Source organism: Vicia villosa, linkage group LG1 (assembly GCF_029867415.1).
Source record: "Vicia villosa cultivar HV-30 ecotype Madison, WI linkage group LG1, Vvil1.0, whole genome shotgun sequence".
NCBI classification, from domain to species: Eukaryota; Viridiplantae; Streptophyta; class Magnoliopsida; order Fabales; family Fabaceae; genus Vicia; species Vicia villosa.
Genome location: NC_081180.1, coordinates 247421335 through 247437567, shown reverse-complemented (window position 1 = coordinate 247437567; position 16233 = coordinate 247421335). Strand labels below are relative to the sequence as shown.

At 33.5% G+C, this 16233-nt stretch overlaps 1 long non-coding RNA gene across 1 annotated transcript; it reads right to left on the bottom strand.

The window, feature by feature from the left end:
• Window positions 1-4618: 4618 nt before the first annotated feature.
• LOC131625150 (uncharacterized) lies at window positions 4619-5843 on the bottom strand. The gene is made up of 2 exons (XR_009290752.1): window positions 5190-5843; window positions 4619-5081 (listed from the first exon to the last, which is right to left on the bottom strand). It is a non-coding gene; the product is annotated as an uncharacterized LOC131625150 (long non-coding RNA).
• Between the last annotated feature and the right edge of the window lie 10390 nt (window positions 5844-16233).

The window sequence follows — 16233 nt, the reverse complement described above, 5'->3', positions numbered from 1 at the left end:
CATAGGGAGACTCTATTTTGTGCCTTGTACGAAGCCCAAGTTTGTGGCTGACTCTTAGCTAAGGAAGACTCTATTTTGTGCCTTGTATGAAGCCCAAGGTTGTGGCTGAATATTGAGGAAACTGAGTATGGATGACTCTATGGGGAAAATATCCTGAAGGTTAGGAATCTTTTGACACATGAAATGTTGTTTATCTGCCTTGTACAAAGCCCAAGGTTGTGGCTACTTGATAGTGAAGGACTCACTGGGGCGACTCCATTATCTGCCTTGTACAAAGTCCAAGGTTGTGGCTGACTATGGATAGGGGAATACCTATGAGTAGGGTTTTGACTCTAAGGGGAGTATGTGCCTTGTACAAAGCCCAAGGTTGAGGCTGACTTTTTAATGGTGAAAGATCTACCAGTGTGGGATCTTTTGACTTAGAGGAGATTTTTGACTCTATTGAGGATTATTCTATTGTTTAGAGATTAAAGGTTGACCCTCCTGGGAATTGTGCTTTTGTTGAGCAGGGATTGATGAATGAAAGACCCAGGTTTGAAGATTGACCTCTACTGAGGAATTTGTTTGAGTGGTTGACCTAAAGTAGACTCTGCCGGGGAATTGGTTTTTATTCACTGAGACTGACCTAGGTGGGTCTCAACTGGTGAGATTATCTTTTAAAAGTTGAATTTTTGGAAGCTAACCCTTTCCAGGGAATTTGGATTTGAAGGATTGATTTTGGAGGCTGACCCTTTCCAGGGGTTTACTCTGCTGGAGAGTTTATCATTAGAAAGCTTAATTTTTGGAAGCTAACCCTTTCCAGGGAATTTTGTTAAAATGAAGGAATGATGTGGAGGCTAACCCTTTCCAGGGGTTTAGACTTTAAAGAGGATGATTTTGGAGGCTAACCCTTTCCAGGGAATTAGACTTTATAGAAGATGATTTTGGAGGCTAACCCTCTCCAGGGAATTTTGAATGATGGAAGAGTGATTAACTATTTGAGACTTCTTGTTTAAAGCCCAAGATTAAGGCTGACACTGACTAAGGATAGACAGCTATGGAACCTAGACTCTGCTAAGTGGGAAAATTATTGAAGATAAAGGTGACAGAGATTGTCCATGTCTCTCATTCTAAAAGGTGAACTCAATACTGAGATTGAGACATTCTTAGCTTGTTTAAAGTCTGGTTTGAAGAGTAGAATAAACTCACTAGGGAAAGCTAAAAGGTGACTAAAGATTTGTTCCTATGTTTATAAGAAATCCGATGGGTCCTTGTATACAAGCTCAAGAGGAAGCTGGGAATGCTTTTAAGAAGCTTGTGGGTCCTTGTACAAAGCCCAAGAGGAGGCTAATCAAGGGTCATCGAGGGTCCTTGTTATAGCACAAGAGAAAGCTATGTGGTTTTGAACTTAATTTGGCTCTAAGAAAATGGGTAAGAGTTTTCACCGGGAATAATTCCTCTTGGATGGATGTATCTTATTTTGGTTCTAAGGCTTTTTTCAAGATGTTTCACCGGAATAATTCATCTTGAGGTTTGAACTAAAGATCTCTAATTAGGAAAGAGCCTTCACCGGGAAGACATTCTCAATCCTAGGTCATAGTCCTATATATATATATATATATATATATATATATATATATATATATATATATATATATATATATATATATATATATATATATATATATATATATATATATATATATAGTTTATCTGTCCTAAGGTTGTACTCAGACGTAGTTCTAAACAAAATATACATACAGTTTATATTTGACAGTAATTTAAATTAAAACTGTAAATTGAAAGCTTGTAAAGCCTAACCTGGATGGAGTGGAGGCCTTTGAATATGTATATACAAAGCCTTACCGTCAGCTTGGTTGTTTATTGATAAACAGTTGAATGTTTATTGTAAACAGTTTAATGTTTTTTTTAATACAGAAGAAGTGAAGATGGACACTAAGTCACATAGGTATCTAAAGAGTTTCACCGGGAATAATGCCCTTCAAATACCAAAAGAATGTTTTGAAAACAGAGAGAAGATTTTGTAAATACAGATTTTTTTTGTTGAAAATTGACAAACAGTTAACTTAATTAGGGTAAAGACAAAGTCTATACCTAATTAAAACCTAAATGATTAGAGTTTTATCACAAAAATATTTACAAGAGATTAGGTTTTTGAAAATCAAATGAAAATTATATTTTTTAAAGTATTCAGACATACTTAAAATACGTGACTTTAAACCTAATTAAAATATATCAAAATAATATATTTTTTGTGATTTTTTTGGATATTCTTAAAATATGTATATTAAATGAGAAGTGTGTGAAAAATCAAGTGAAAATGATTTAATTTGATAGATGAAATAATTATGTGAAGTTGTAAATAAAATGGAAGAAAATAGTGGTAAAAAAATATGGTTTGGTTTTGCCAAGGGTTGAACTCACGCCCTCTTGGTTATCAAACAAAACAATTACCAACTGAGCCACGCGCGTGGACTGATTAGCAAGGGTGCCAAATGATCATATGTGAAAGCAAAGCATTAAAATGATTTGAAAGAAATAAAATGAACAAAAGGTCTTAGGGGGGATCGAACCCCAGACCTAAGGCAAGGCAAGAGTTTGGATGCACGCTGTAACCAATGGGACACTACGATGAATTCGTAGATAACACGCCTACCATTCAAAATAAAATAAACTCGTTACTGGGAAATTTGAAAAATGGCGCCACCATCTTCATCTTCAACCTCAAGCTTCCATAACTTTTGAATTTGCTATCTCACCCGTTTCTCAACCAAACTCAAAGATGTAAACATGGATTTTGCTCGTTTTTGAACAAGGATCATGATGGTATCCTTTGATTTCATTTATTTTCAGTGTAATTCAAAATTCACACGCATGAACACTAAGAACCCTAAAATTGAAAATTAACATGAAATACTCTATATGCATGATATGATGCAATCGATTGAGGGTTAATGATCCTCAAAGGTGCAGAAACCAACTGGTAACTTCATTTTTAATTTATCATGCATGAATTATGGAGTTTGAAGTTCATGAAACTTACCTAAAAAGTGGAGATTGAGCTCTGATCAAAGTGTGCTACAGAGTTGTTGCAGTGATCCAGATAGCTTCAGTGATCCCCTAAGAAGGTGTTGAGATGCTTGGCTTGGGTTGAAACTCCCCAGAACTTCTTGCTTGATCCCAACTGATGTAGCTCCAAGTGAGAGGTGAAGAAGATGATTCTCCACCTACAGAAGTGTTCCAGGTGTTTGGATCACTTCTAAATACCTCCCTTGAGGTGTTTGAATACTTACTTTCAAAGGAAGAGCTCTGGTTTGAAGAATCAGAGTCTTCTTGCCAAAGAGCCTTTGAAAAACCTAAGTATGGAGGAAGAAGAGAGAAAGCAATATTTCTGTTGCTTTGGTGTCTAATTACTGAGGTATGCTCTTCTATTTATAGGTAAAAGGTTCAGAGCAATTGGAGATAGTAAGCTTGCTTAATGAGGGAGTTTTGGTTTCTTGGCCATGAAGAAATTCAAGGAATCTCCAAGATGCAATGATGTTGTTTTTGAGCTAGCTCCCCATCCATTGATCTCTTCTGATCATAGGGGATAATTCTGATGCAGAATGGCTTCCAATTGGCTTAGGAGAAGATTCCTTGATGATTCACTAATATTCCATTTTGTAATGATTACTTAATCACATGGCATTGAATTTTTGAATATTCTTCAATCTCTTTGCAATGATGAATTTGATCCTCTCTTATCCCTCATAATGTTTATGAAGTTTAGAGGTACCAAATAGTGTAGGCATTTGCATAAAATTGCAAGTTTCAAACTTAGGCATGACCTATAATTTCACTCCATGAGCCCAACTTTGAACCATCATAACTCCTAGATCAAAATGAATTTGGAGAAGGTTGAGCATAATTTGGAAAGCCCTTAACATGTACTTCAGTTCATTAGTTTGGAGTTTCTTCAAAATTGTAACACCCCAAATCTACCCGATAAATTATACGGAAAATCTGAGTATAAATTCCAAACAAGTTCATTTGAGGTATCACATATTCGTCATTTCAAAAACAGTTACGGCTTATTTGCCTTCATCATAGATACATCACACAAGAATTTAAAACGATAATCAAATCATTGCTAAAAATCACTTTGTTTAAATTCAATAATTAACTCGCAGCGGAATCAACAAACTTCATAACTATTCAAATCAAGTTGTAGCATCATTGCACGGTAACTTTAAGTTACAATTTAAAACATAATTCACTTAAAAATCCAGCAAACAAAATATTAAATAAAACAATCTCTTTATCCCCCAGAGTGCACCGTATTAGAGTAAGACACCAACTCGAATAACAGTAACTAAAGACTTTATAAAATCACTTCAAACTTCCACCGCTATCTTGAGTACCTGTCAATTTCCCATTGTAAGGAAACATCATCCAGAAGGGGTGAGATATCCAAAAACTTATATGAAAAAACTTTGAAATTTTTGTCATATTTTCTTCGAGTTACTTAAATTTACCACACAAGTAAATATAAAAATATGATTCCTGCCTAGCCATAATATCAACTTTGAGCGCAACAATGTTAAAACTATTTTTCAATCCAGTAAATATAAAAATATGGTTGGAAATATATTTGTAAAATACATAAATTTTTATTTAATGTTCTTGATTTATAAATATCAAAAACTTATTTACATCAATACATAAATATAGATTAAAATTAAAGTTACCTTCAAGGATTGAATCCTATAACAAACATTTACATTTATAATAATTCTAAATGAGATAATAAGACAATTTAAATATTATTTTTTATTGTCTTACCATCATTTTAGAGTTAAAAATCATAAAGGCAAAGGTTAGGAAATAAAAAAAATATAAAAAGTTTATTACATATTAAATATTAAGATATATTATTTGTTCTGACACCGTAGCTCATTCTTTCTTAAAAACTGGAATATCGATCCACCCTTTACTCCCTTTAACTGAACAATAGCCGTACATGCATACAATAGTTTCACCATTAAAATCTGATTTGTCAAATTTGTCACAATCAGCATCAGTTCTACATGCAGTTTTAACTCCTGTAATGAAAAATAATGATAAGATAATAATATAAAAACATATTAAAAGAATATGTATAGATTATAAATTAAATTAAATAAATATAAAACAATAAAATAATGATTTACCAACAACTTGTGTTGCGATAAGAACTAAGGAACAATATAAAATAAAAAAATAGAAAAGTCTGAGAAAGAAGTTCATGCTCTCTTATAAATAATTAAATAGAATATTTTGCAATTTAAATTTGTAAAGGCCCTTTATATATTGATAATTATTAATAGTGTGTTGTGTTTGTTTCTTGCTACATCATGTATATATAAGGAGGTTACATAAATAAATAAATCTTTTGACCTTTTAAGATAGTAAAGGGAAATTTGTCTTTTGAGGTTTTTTTTATTATTTTTAACATTTCAATTGTGGTAAAAGAGAACATTTTGATTTTAGACTATGGTATAGTTATTTGGGTTTAATGTCCCTCATAGAGTCTACATCGGCTGCTGATGAAGCATTTCGGGACACTGAGTGGTTTCTAGCAATGCAAGAAGAACTTAACCAATTCTGTATAAATTATGTTTTGAATCTTGTGCCTAGACACAAAGAACTCATGTTATTGGAACTAAATGGGTCTTCAGAAACTAGCTAAAAGATAAAATGAAACTCTGAGAGTGTATGTTTCTAAACATTGAGACTTCTAGAGTGTGAAGGGCTCATCTTTCAGATAAACATACTACATTATATGTTGTTATGAAAGTGAAAATGTTTGTGGTTCAAAATAAGACAATTTTTTTCTTGAAACGTGTAACACCCTTCTAGACCCCGCGGCATTTTAACAAATATATCAGAGTAACATGCAAACAAGGATGTCACAAATCATAATTAAAATAAACATCATTCGTCACTGTCAAGCATTCACCAAGGAACATCATCATGTAACTCATAACTCAAAATCTCACGTTTACACAGCGGAATAAAATCATCAAATTAACATCACATCATCCATGTATTCGTCCACAAATAGATTAAACAAAATAGAGTTATTATCATAAACTCAAAATATTGCGTTCCCCGGTGTTACATCTATCAAAGCATGACACCTGACGCTAACTAACACATTGACTCATGAGTTAATTCTCACCGAGTCAGATGCCGCTATCCTCAATCTGAAAATGACAACATGTAAGGGTGAGTTTCATTCACAATTAACAAATATTATGGCATCATAAACAATAACACCTCATAACTATATTATCCACCAAATTCCATCACATTCAGATTATCAAGAAACATCCATCATTTACACAAACGTCAACAGGATACATCGTTCAAATATGCAAACATACTCATCATTCAAGTCACGCTAATCATGCATATGTATGAACTAAAACTATACATGTGGTACCAATCCATCATCAATGGGAATAACCCACCGACCGATCTATCATCATCTAGATACGGCACTGCCAGCACGAATTCCGTACAATGGGAATTATGCCCTTCACTGAAATCCTCACCTCATTCAGATCTAGCCCTCGACACATGATTATGAATGAATAGAAACATATATAAAACATACTTATAACTTTGTCAAGTCTATGAGTAATCTCATCCAATACTCAAAAAATCATCATCATCATCATCAAGCATGTTTACATATGTCAACATTATTCAAAAACCATCCAATCATTTTCATACAACACACAGATCATCACACGATTATCGCTTCAGCATATCGTGTATTTAACACATCTCATCACATATATGTACAATACATCTTAATAAGTGATTAAATCATAATTTAAAATCATTAAATTACACCTCATTTCATCATCTACACAGATAGATCATTTCACAAGGTACGTTGCCCTCAAAACGGCACTAAAAACGGGTTGACGGTTTGAAAGTTATGCATCTTTAAAATTTTCCAAAAACAACTTTCACTAACAGCACGAGGCGCAAACAAAGTTCACGGCGCGAACTGAGCGAATCAAATTTCCTTGAACATTTTGCCAACCACTTCGCGGCGCGAACTGAGTGATCCAAATCTTCCAACACTGGGACGCGGCGCAAACTGGCGATTTCACAAACCCCCAATCGCAGAAAACAGCTTACGAGTTTTATCCCAAATCCACCAAATCCTGACCAAACCCATTCCAATCGACAAGATTTTACATACAGTCACACAACACATATTATAACACACTTTTAACATACAAAGTTCATCTATTATCATCATAACATCATCAAGTCATGCAAAATTTCCAAATCATACAATTTTCATCAAACCATCCCCAATCTAACCTATGATCCAATTGACCTAACAATACATCTAATCAGCCCTATCATCTATAACACGATAAGAGATGATAACCGGAAGAATGCCCCCTTACCTTAGCCAAGTTCTTGATTTGGTCCTCTTCCTCTTTGGTTCCTCTTTCACGTTCTTCAGCTCCTCTCTTCAACTTCTCTTTTTCACGTTCTGACTCTATTCCCTCATTTCCTTTATTTTATGAAAACATAAAATAATTAGTAATGGGCTCCCTCACTTAGCACCCCCCACATTACTAACACCACCATTGGCCTAACGACTAACATCATATAATTTCAAAATAATTCCAATAAAAATGCTAATTTTGAATAATTAATTTAAAACTTAATTAAATTAATAAATAAGAATTTACGGGGTGTTACAAAACGCGCCAAAACATTTGAGTGGCACATTGGATACATTAATTTATTGAGATTAGGTTTAAATCTCTCACGCCTTTCCCCTTGTCAAAATTAGTTTGCACTGTTTAAGATTTTGTCTTCATTGCATTGAACTTTTCTATTTAAACTCACTTCACTCATCATCACACACTTTAGCCTTTATCCCACACTTTCATTTTAGTATACCCCCAACTTCTCTACAACCAAAACCTTCATCTTCACCATGGCTGAACAACAATCTTCATTTACTCAACATCAACAAGAAGAGAAAGCTTAAGAACAAGTGAAAGATGGTATTCCTGAGATTACTCTTTTCAAAGAACTGGAAGTGTTAAGCGAACTAATGGTGGATTTCAAAAATCTCAAGACAAATGAGTTAGTAATCCCCAAAAGACTTAGTCCTCGAAACGGGAAACGAAGACACCAAATTTCCCCATAGAGAAATTAGGTCTTGACACAATTTATCTCCAGCCAAGGGCAGGGTTTTCTTCCAGAAATGTGTTCACTTATTCAAACGGGTTTTCTTCTCAGAATGAGTCCCTCTGACAATGAAGATTGATATAAGAGTGCTCTCTTCCCCAGCAATATTTGCAACCCCTAAGAGAAGATGTTATTGACAATTGGTTGAGTATATACTCCGGTGTTGTCATCCCTAGCATGGTCATCTATATTACACGTCTTCTTTGTTAACTATGCACATGACACTTATTCATGCATTCATACATTCATATATTCATGCACATCATTTGCATCTTGTTAATATGATAAAATTATTATTCCCCAAGCAATGTTTTTACTCCTTCCATTTATGCGTCGGCGTTAGGCAGAAAGACCCATATTCTTGTGGTTTCCCCAGAGAGTTTTTTCCTCATGGGAAGATTTTGTTTCAGCTTATTCATCTATCTGCAGATAGGATGAATGTCCACTTTGAGCTTATTATTTATTGGGAAATATCTTGTTTGGTGTCTCTTTCCAACTCCGCCTTGGGTTAAAATTTTGTCGCCACTAGACGTAATCATTTGGATTAGCGAATCCTGGATTCTAAAAAATGCATTTATTTTGCACAAATTAAGACTTGGTATCCACAAGATAGGACCCATTCGTGATTCCCTAGAAAATTGGATTTATATCCCAAGCACTTGTTATCATAGTTATTACATGACGAAAAGTAATGGTCTCTTTATTTGAGTAGCTTGTATGTCCCCGACTTCCTTCTTGAAAGAAGATGACGGTCTCTACGGAGCAATCAAAGAAACTCGTGAATGGTTAGTCTCAATGACAGAAGACAGTTCATGATAAGAATACCAATGGATGGTGAGCCTTCTCAAGAAGATGAAGACAATATGTTGAAGAACATGGTTACTATCTCTTCATGAATGGTTAGTCCCTCCAACATAGAGGCAGTTCATGTTGAAGTTATTATGAATGGTTAGTCTCTCCAGCGTCAAGACAATTAATGTTGAAGTTATTATGAATGGTTAGTCTCCCCAACGTAGAGGAAGTTCATATTAAAGTTAGTTCTTTCCTTTGTGAATTGTGAGTCTCCCCAGCGTATGAGACAGTTCATTAAGGAAGTCCATTTGATTTTTTTTCCCAGCATGTGAAAGATTAGACCTTGTCCTTTGGAAATAATGACTTTACCAAATCTATTGCATTGTTCTTCTCCCCAAAAGTCAGGGACTGCTTATCGTATACCCCTAGTAGATCTGTTCTCATTCTCCTAATCCAAAGGAGGGGATGTTATTTGTCTGTTTATTCCATATAAAATAAAAAAATGTATCTGCATTCATATCATATCATGCATGTGGGCTCTCAGGGTCCAAAATTGTGCTATCATTTTATATTTAAGTCCCTCCTACCGTGCTGAGACGAAGATTCCATCTTCCCCTCATCAGGTATTAGGAACTTAAATAGGGGCAGCTATTGCACCCCAATTTTTGAACACTGAGAACCCACCATATTCCAAATATTAGGATCATCACCATTATCATTATCATCATGCATATAGCATTTTCTAACAAAAAAAATACAAAAAACTATTGTTTGTTGCTTGTGTCCTAAGATAGGAGATTGATCAAGAAGTGATTGAGCAAACTAGGGTTTTGAGGCCCACAAGGATATTCAACATTCTCCTATGTTCAAAGGGTTTTCCTATCAATATCTAAGTCCCAGGGTGGCCCAATTCAAGATCAACAACTTTTAAGATCACATGAGGCCCCAAATTAGGTTTTGACCTAATTCCACTAGAGGGTTGACTTTTAATCAGGACATGGCCCCAAGGCTCAAACCATGATTCAAGGGTATCCAAATCAACATTATTATCCATTCATATCATTCATTTGAAGAGGAGAGCTTGATTCATTTGGAAATCACAAAAATGTAGTTCATCTAGAAAAAGTCAACTGTGTGGGTCAACCTTTGACTTTTGAGAAAAATGGTCAACTATGAACTTTTGAAGATTCAAATCATCATCATATGATTATTAAAGACATTTGGCCAAAGAAAATATAGAAAAATCATCAAGAATCAAAAAGTCAACAAAAGTCAAAATTAGGATTTTAAGTGAATTTGACCTAATTTTGGGATCTCCAAATTTTGCCTACAAACTCAAAAGTCTAAAAAATCATACTGAACATTTCACTTAGATTTTTCTCAAATTTATGGCCATTTTTCTCCATGATCCCAAAGGAGTTTGAGGAAACCTTTAACAAGTGACTTGAAGTATGTAGCAAGGGCTTTTCAAAGAGATTAATAGCATAAAAATCCATGGCTTGAGCTATGAGATATGATTTTGCAAACAAGCCTCCATGAACACTTTGAAGATGAAGATGAGCATGAAGAACAAGTTTGAATTTTGTTCAAATCTGCAAGAATCTTAAACGTACAACTCCTATAACTTGTTTAAGAGGCCATAATCAGAAGATTACACACTCTTTAAGACTATGATCCAGGTGCTTAAGCCATTATCCAAGTGATCATTACATAAATGGCATAAATGTCACACTTCCATTCTAGAAAAGCATTGCATTTGCAAAGTCCACTCTCCTTGATCCTCCCCATGTATCCTATGCACCAAAAGTAATTTAAATCCAATAAGCAAGCTCCTTATCATGCATAATAAAGTCTCACAAGCATTCTTGAGCCTTGTACTTTCCATTGGAAATCCATTTTTATTATTTCTTCACAAACAAGTAAAGAGGTACAAGTATCACATGTGAACTTAAGACTATGAGATTTTTCCCTCCACAAACCCTAATTCTTGCCTATATATAGAGGGTACCACTCCCTTGATCACTTACACCAGAATTCTCGATGTCACTACCTCACTTGAAATTCTCTTTTCTTACCATTTGCATTTTTTAAGTGATTTTGAGTTTCAAAAGTTCTGGGTGTCAACCAAAGTTTTAGATAACTTCTAAACATCATTTAGAAGTTGTCCATACCTTCCTCATCCTCTCAAAGGTCCCCTAACCAAAAATCACCATTTTCACTCCATTAAAGGTTCATTCAAGGTCTTAACCTACCAAAATCCAAATCAAACACTTACCAACCAAACAAACACATCAAATAGCTTCTATTAATCATATATAAGCTATCCACAACCTTCAAACACTTACCAAAAGCCTTGAACCAAAAATCACTTATCAAATTTCTATTAAAAAACCTCTTTGAACCAAAGTTGTGATTTTTGATTTGACTCGTGCGTTCTTGATTTTTTGTGTTGGAAACCTTCTATACACATATAGAAGATATCCAAACACCTGTTTTGGATCTATAACACCTGGAACACACACTTCCATCCATAAATTTTTTGCTTTGTAGGTTAAATCATGTTTGAAGTTGCAGGGGTCCTCAAGGAGTTCTAAGCGCTCATAAAGCTTCCTTGGACATCACTAAAGGATTCCAGATTGAATTGGCAGCCCAGAAACACCTCCAAGCAAGAGTTTAATCCTCACTTTCAAAGGTATATTTCTGGAATTCGAGCATACTTGTTGAGCTTTGTTTCTTTCATTTCTTGATACCATTCCTTGGACATCACTAAAGGATTCCAGTTTGAATTGGCAGCCCAGAAACACCTCCAAGAAAGAGTTTAATCCTCACTTTCAGAGGTATATTTCTGGAATTCGAGCATACTTGTTGAGATTTGTTTCTTTCATTTCTTGATACCATTGTGTTCAGAATGATGTAGGGAACAAAAGCCCTAGACTTTTAGGGCCTGATTGTTTGAAATGATCATTTAATTTGAATTTGAAATTTTAGGTTTCTTCATGTTTTTCCAGAAATTCATGATTGTCAGTTTGAATTAATTTACTTAAGATACATGGTTGAAATCGTGATAAAATTCTAAGTAATCCAGTGTTTTACATTTTTAAATTTGATTGAGTTTTGAGAAAATCAAAATCAACCATGGAGGTTGATGTTGTTGCTGTGTCACAAGGAAGAAGATGAAGGCCTTCGCACCATTCATCAGTTTTAAAACTTGTTTAAAATTAAAATGATTTAGAAGTATTTGCTTAACGACTACATCGTTATAGCACACTTGGTAACCAGCGCACCTTTAGTCCTCTCATGCCTATGGTTTGGGGTTCGAATCCCCTTCGCCCCAGACCTTTTGATTATATTGTTTACGTTTCCATTCACTTGTTTAACACACATATTGAATCGAATGAGCCTTATGATCACCTGCACACGCGTGGCCCAGTGGCTAGTATTTTGTGTTGTAATAGTGAGGGCATGAGTTCAAACCCTAGTGGCCACAAATCTCTTATTTTTATCACTAATTTATTTTGTTTTCTTCACAACTTCTAAAAATCATAAAAAATTAGAAAATAGGTCTTTTTAACTCCTTCTTTTTTGTGTGATTTATTTATCTGGTCTATTTTCATGCTATGTTAAAAAATCCCAAAAATATTTAATAAATTACGACTTAAAAATTAATCAAAAACATGTCCTTTTATGTTAAAAAAATCAACTAAAAATCATTTTATTTTGATTGTTTCTTCATAGTAACTTAGTATATTTTTGTATATATTTGTTTAGGTCTAGAATATAATGTCTTTGACTTTTCCATGTTCCCTTAGACCAATCCTCTTTTAGGATTTGGTATTTAATCATTAAAATCAATCTAGGTTTAGGTGTTTACTTTAAAACCCTAATTCAAAAAACCCTAGGTTTAAAACCCTAATCCAAAAACATGTTGATCTTTGTTATCCATGAACTTGTTTTCTTGTACATACTTGTTGATTTTAAATCCATGCTTTTGTACTTGCTTCATTCCTTATTATAAGCAAAATTTCACTTTTTAGATGCATTGAATAATTAATGTATTAGGACTATATATAGTCTAAATACATTAATTATTCAATGTATCTAAAAAGTGAAATTTTGCTTATAATAAAGAATGGAGGGAGTATATGTTTATCTTAACCATTATCCATTGTACATACTTATTGATTTCATCCTTGTGTTTTTGTACTTATTATCCATTGTATTATCATTTGTATATATATTGTTTACCTAACCCACATGCATGAGTTTCATATTCATCATTCATCATTCATTCATATATGAATCCATCCAAAGGTATAAACATCATTGCTTGTTATCATTCATGATTACTATACTTACTTGTTTGTCATTTGTGACACATGTTATCACACACACACACACACACTTGAGATATCCAATAATTGTTTACTTAAGTCGTTTGTTGAAAGTCCAAAGGAATGGGAATGGTATTGACAAAAATTGTCAAGGTACTCAATCTCATTTCCAATCTCTTTTATTTTGTGTCAAGTATTGCTAAAGCTTTTCACTTATCTTTATAGTTTTGTATTGTTAAAGCTCAACCAAACCCTTTTTGTTTTTAAACCTTGGTACTAAGAGGAGAATTATTCCTGGTGAAACTACTCTTAGTACATTGACCTTTGTATTGTTAAAGCTAGGTCTCTTTGTTTTAAAACCTTGGTGTTAAGAGAAGAATTATTCCCGGTGAAACTTCTCCTAACCCACTGACCTTGTATTGTTAAAGTTTGGTCCATTTTTATTTTAAAATTGTTAAGTATTGTTAAAGCTTAACCCTTTTTAAAACTTGTTAAGTATTTTAAAGCTTAACCCTCTTTTAAAAACCTGTGAGTATTTTAAAGCTCACACCCAAAAAGATTTTGGCCACTTTGGCCCTTTTATTTTCCTTTTAAGAGGAACTACAAAAGCTCTGACTTCCCTTTTCTTTAAAAGGGGTATGTAGGCCTAAGATGTAATGTCTTCTCGAGCTCACTTTAAAAAACTTCTTTTCCCATCCCCACCCTCTATTTTAAAACAAATTCACATATGATTTTCAAAAATGTACAAACAAAAGCTATAATAAATTCAAAGAAGTTTCCACGGAGTACCATAGATATTAGGGGTGCTTAAAACCTTCCCCTTGTATAACAAACCCCTTATCCAAATCTCTGATAATTTTATTAGTTTTGATTTTAAAAACTTCTGTGGATTTTATTCGCTCTTTCTCCCATTCCTTTGTGGAAACAATAAAGTGCGGTGGCGAATTTGTTTAAAACAAATGAGCTAAGTCTTTCCCATGGATTTAGTCTCACCAATTTCATCGCTACACATGCATGAGAAACTCAAGGGCTTGGAGAAGATGCTTGTAAATTCATTTGTAATTGAAACATAGGTTTAGAAATTGGATCTTATTCATGTAAAAAAAACTTTGTATGATTTATGGATGAAACTTGAATATTCTTGAATGAATGAAAATAAATGGATTGAATTCCTTGAATAAAATTTGGATATTTATGAACAAATATCATGAATTTCTTTGAATAATCTTAAAACTTGAAATGATTTTTTTGTAATTCTTGAATGGAAATGATGGGAATATCTTTCAATTAATGTGAGACTTGAGTTTTAAGTCTCGAAAAAGTTATTGCATCATGAACTTGGAAGAGTATTGAACTTGAATTGAAACTTGGAGTAACATCTTGAACAAAGCTCTTGAATTTTGATTGCATATTGTCTTCAACAATGGATTTAACGTGAATGATGTCTTGCAATTTGAAGAAATTATCATGAAGTATTTTAAACTTGTATTAAATTCCAAATAATTCACATGAATCAATTTTCCACACCATGAGGAACCCATAGACAACATCTTGAATCATACTTCTTGGAAATGGCACACTTAAATGATTACCTCCATAAAAATGAATTTAAATCCACTCACAAGCAGTAAGTGAATGAATAAGAAGAAAAACATTGTTTACCAAGAATTCACCACCTCATATTTTGTCTCGAACCTCAATCTTCATTTGAATCACAAAATTCAAGAAGCGGTCCAATCCCATTCAACAGATTGATGAAGTCTTGAACCATAGCTTAAACCAACCAGAAACATTTTGATTCGATGACAACTCAATCAATCTTTACACACTTGGTAAATGTCGTCACAAGAAAAGACACTCTATCAAATCTTTTGAATTTTCGGTAATTGAGAGAATCCTTTAAATGATAATGATGATGACAAACCACTATCCATGCACCAAAAACAGGAGAAACCCTAATACACTTATTTCTTTGAGAAATCCTTGATAAACACATTAACCTACTATGGAAAGTCTCTGAGAATCAATCTTTGATTTATCCGACTTAAAACACTAATTGAGTAACCTCTTGAACTTCTTGATTTAAAGCCCCATTTGATAATAGAAAAGAAAACACACAACACATATTTTTTGTATTTTCATTAAAGGGTAATGTAACATCAACAAAGAGTTCATAAGCTTGTGAATCTTGATATCATGCCAATTATGCAAAAGATGTTGGATCTTAGGAGTCAAAAATTTGGGTATGACAGACAATGGTTATATATATTTTTTCTCCTCTTATCATTATTTACTGAAAATTTCTTTACCCACCTCCTAACCTTCTTACCCACCTCTGGCGAATTTCCCAAAATACCCCTTATTTCGAAAATGCATTTCCGAAAACGTACTTTTATCGAAAAAAAAAAGGTGTTTTCGGAAATGCACTTCCGAAAACACGAAAAAAAGGTGTTTTCGGAGATGCATTTCCGAAAACACCCCTTTTTTGGGTTTTCGGAAATGCATTTCCGAAAACACCTTTTTTTTGGGAGGGGTGGGTTCGGATATACACTTCCGAATTTTTTTTGGGAGGGGGTGTCTTCGGATATACACTTCCGAAATATTCCAAGACCAAATTGGTCTTGGAATGTTTCGGATATACACTTCCGAAAGAATTCAATAATTATTAAAAAATTAAAATCAATGTGAATCAATACAATTAATAGGTATAAAATCAAGGTGAATCAATACAATTAATAGGTATAAAATTTCCTAAACAATTTTAAAATTAAAAATTATTTTACTAACTTATATAAATCAAAAACATCTTAATTTCATAAGTAAATTTAGAATTATTTAAAATTAAATATAATATATAAAT